The sequence below is a fragment of the Orcinus orca genome, chromosome 18 (genome assembly GCF_937001465.1).
Source record: "Orcinus orca chromosome 18, mOrcOrc1.1, whole genome shotgun sequence".
Taxonomy (NCBI): domain Eukaryota; kingdom Metazoa; phylum Chordata; class Mammalia; order Artiodactyla; family Delphinidae; genus Orcinus; species Orcinus orca.
Genome location: NC_064576.1, coordinates 77009085 through 77013417, shown reverse-complemented (window position 1 = coordinate 77013417; position 4333 = coordinate 77009085).

Below are 4333 nucleotides of genomic sequence, written 5' to 3'. Positions count from 1 at the left end.
ATTTATAGAAATTCCAAAGGCAACATTTTATTTATTTTATATATTTATTTATTCTATAGAGTTTATTTTTAATGAAATATGTACAGGCCAGATAGGCACTTTGGAAGCTTTAGGCTCTGTAGGCATTAAGTGGCAACGTCCGCTACAAACCTGTGGCATATTCATGAAGCGAACGTGGCGTGCATGGATGTGAGACACTCAGATGGCCCTAGTGTCCTAAAGGCGACAATCGCTTTTGTGCCCATGTTATTGTAAACTGATGCATACCGTTCATGACACTGAGTGTCCACTCTTCAGACTGCTTGTTCCATAGCTTATCCCAGAGGATTAAAGATAAACTGGGTCTCAAACTTTTATTCTGTGTCTGTAATATTTTCTCTCTCATAAGTCACTTCCTCCCTCATTGTAACTTCACGGTTGGAAAATATAAGGGTTGGTATATATTCTACTTGTCTAAATGTATCGCAGAATATACCAAAGCTAAACGATAACTGTGCTTTTATTTTAGTCGATCTCCAGAACAACAGGACTCGTATCAAACATTGTACTGGTTTAGAATTCTCAAAAAGGAAAAAAAAAAAAAAAAAAAGCTTACTTGGCACAGATTTTTCTTTGTTTTTAGGGGACAAGAATCAGAGTCAGAACAACAGGGTAATTCTTATAAACTTTTTATTTGTGCACTTGGCTCTCAAATATGAAATCACACAAGTACCACAGGGGTTATTGTAACACCTTTTATAGAAAATTGCTCTCGGTGTGACCTGTCATAATACCTGGTGAAAGCACCCTTCAAGTAAAACTTGCAAAATGAAACTAATCTCCATCGATCATGACAATGAGGGGGAAAGTATATATTTGTTGACTGTGTTTTGTTTTTTAAAATGGTCTTCACAAGCACTCGATTTTTTTAGAGGGGAGGTTACTCTATAGGTTATCTTTTACAAGGCTTTTATAACATTTGATGCTGAACAGCATAAGAATACATATTTGTTTAGTAGCAATAATTTTGAAACTTGCCCTTGGGCAAGGGAGACTATTTCTTACTATATACTAAGGAGAAAAGAGCCAAATTCTTAAAGCAATATTTAAGAAAAAGAAATTTATAACAAATTCTCATACCACATATAACACTTTCTAGCCATTTGTGTGGGAAATGGAAAGTGACAGTTAAAAAATGTGTTGGGATTTATGTAACTAATTTTAAAATTTAATATTCCAACTTTGTTTTGCTCTGATGCACATTCTCTGTGAAAAATAGAAGTGTGCCACTGGTGGGTCAAAGCTGTTTCGAAGTAGAAGCACCTGGCTGGTTGTCATGAGCGCGGGGGCCCATCTCTGGTCCAAAGGGCAGGATGGACAGGGCCTCCTGTGGATGTGCATTAAAGAAAAACTAAGTCCAACATTCGGAATTAAGAAATATGCTGGGCGGGGGGGGGAGGGGACAGAAGCGATGTAAAATAGCTGATTTGTGGTAAAAGTCAGAATGTCCTCTTCATTTATTTTCTTGTTTCTTTTTTTTAAAACTTTCTTAACGGAAACTGCATTTAATTCCAAGAGGTAGTATTCTTATTTATTATTTAACCCTTTGCTGCTGCTAAAATGTGCACATATTCAGGCTTTAGTTTTTCCAAAAGGCATTTAATCTTGTTGGCTGAAAAACATTAAACATCTGATCACAGGGAAGAGTCAAGTTTCTAGGGTGTCAGAGGCACAATATTTAGCACCGAAGAAATTGATTTTAGGAAATAGCCAAAAGTAATCTTAAAGTAGCATGAGATGCTAGATGAATCAGCCTAAAAGAAAGAAAACGCTTTGTGAAAAAGTCTAAACTCTCCAAGCATTCCTAGAAAATGCTACTTTAACGTCGACTTTTGGAGTTATTTTGTTTTGGTTACTTTTTTTTTTTAAAAAAAGAAAAAATGTTATATGCTTTTGGCAATTGATATGATAAACTGTAATGGTCTGTAAATAAATAAATACTGACTTATGCAATTTCTGTCCATAAGTGTTCTGGGAGAGTAGATGGCTCAGGGTTTTGTTGCGGGCACTGTCCTGCTGGGCTGCAGAGTGAGTCGCCCCAGCTCCTGGCTTTGCAACTGGTTCTTGTCATAAGGGACCCAAGGCTGTGGCTGGCTGCTCAAACCTCTGTGGAATGATGGGTCCAGTTTTCACAAACACAAGCCCGGCCAGTCAAACCGCTATGTCGTTTGTGCCAACACTGCACCTTGGTCACAGACTTAACAGGCACGGACTGATCCACCCCCCCATCTGTCATGAGAATGTCCCCAGGCGGTGCCGACGTGCCAGGTCACCTTGGGGCACCTGTCCCTGCCAGGTCCTGTTCTGTGGATAAGTGGACGGCTTCCGTTTATGGTTTTCATTCGATTTCATCTCATTAACACAACATTGTGTTATTTACTTGATAATCTGTAATTGTATGTAAATACATAAAGGATTATGTAATTTGTGTAAATACATAATTACAGACTTTGGAAAACTGGTATTTTTTACTTGATGTCCATGTTGGAGCTGCTTCCGATTCTGTGCCTACGTGAACCGATGGAATTTTAAAAACACGATCTCCTTGCTCTTATAGCTGTTGCGTGTGTGTTGAGGGACGAGGGGGTGTGTGGCGATGATGGGGGGGAAGAGACGCATCCGGATGTCCTTTCTTTTCTGTAAGCGTTAGATGAGGGAGCGCAGAAGCTTCTGGGATAAAGATTGATGAACTTGCATCAAGCAAAACGCAGTGTGTACGCACGTTGACGTGGATGGTGAGTGGACAGAGGCATATTGTCCGAGGTCAAATTCTGTTTGCTGCATCGTTTGACCTCGAAATGTGCCGGATTTAGATCCACTGTTTGTGGTCACTTGCATGAAAGAGCAATGAAGCGGCGGGGGTCGGGGAATACGCCAGATGGATTCAAAAGATGCGTTCGCCAAGCCCCTGTGTCTGCGTGTGTGTGTGTGTGTGTGTGTGTGTGTGATACACGCGACGTAATACCCACGGGCATCCATAGACATTTTCACATTTGAAAATTGATACTTTATTGTTGCAGGTGGGGTGGGAGGAATTACGTGTCGGTCAGTAAGTAGCCCTGCGTTCCGGGCTTTGGGTGTGGAGGGCGGGCCTGACTGCGGGCGAGAGCCGCGCCCCACGTGGCTCCCCGCTCTACCTGCCCCGCCCCTTGGCAGCCGCCTCCCTTAGGTCTTCAGAAGAATTTTTCTTGTGACGTCTTCTTCACCGGGGGTGGGGGGGGGAGAGCATGCAGAAATGAGAAACGGCCTCTTCTATAATTTTCTCTGGAAAGAAATGATGACGAGTGTTCTTCACGTGTGTGTGTGTTCTACGTCTCGGCGCTGCACCAGCTCGTACTCGGCAGGTTCGTGGACGCCGGCTGTAAGGTCGGACGGTGTTTTGAGGGCCACCAGTGAGGCAAAGAAAACACCGAGGAGAGGCCTCTTTGCTACTTTGGTTGGTCGTCAAAGAGAAAATTCATACTTAGGTTTCTCATTTCTCTCCGACTCTATTCCGGCATATATCTTGGAAAACATTTTAAAAACAACTTTAATGAAAACAAGTTGTAGGCATCCCTGATATCTCAGTACCTCTTGGCCAGATGTGCTGGTAACTGGCTCTTGTTTTTTCCCATCCCCTTCTGAAGATGCTTCTGTTTGCGGTTTTGGTGATGAGTCCTGTTGTCATTAGTGGACTTAGCTGGGAACATTTGATCCTGGGAACGAAAGAGTTAAAAGACAACGTGTAAAGGGGACATTCAGAGCTGAGCATCTGAGTCTGCCCTCCGCACACAGTGGAAACGCAAGTATTACAACGTTCATGGCCCGGCTTGGAGAAACTTATGGGAAACACGCTCACGCAGGCTTTTTCCTAAGCATTTTGTGGGATGTGGCAAAGCATTCTGTAAACTCCACCTGGCTGTCGCCTCTCACTTCTAGTGTCTGCGGGTGTACAGGGTTGGTCCATGACAGCTTTGGGAGATTTCTGTTTCTGATTCATAAAAAGAGGGCTTTTCCTAGTCCATGAAGATGTTAGCATTATAGCTGCTCTTTCAGAAGGAAGCGGTACTCCGAACATCTCTTCACTCCATGGCTGACCAAATCCTGCCCCCTCCCTCCCTTCCTGTTTTTCTTTTCCTCACTCCTTCCCGCCTTCCTTTGTCATATTGTGGAGCTGGCATCAGCAACAAAAGGACAGGCATGGTCTCTGATGGTACACGGAACTTAAACCACAGGCATCCTGAGGTGGTGTGAGGGACCCTGGGATGGGAGGGTACCGGGGGCCGTGGGACATCCGTGCATCCCATATGGACTT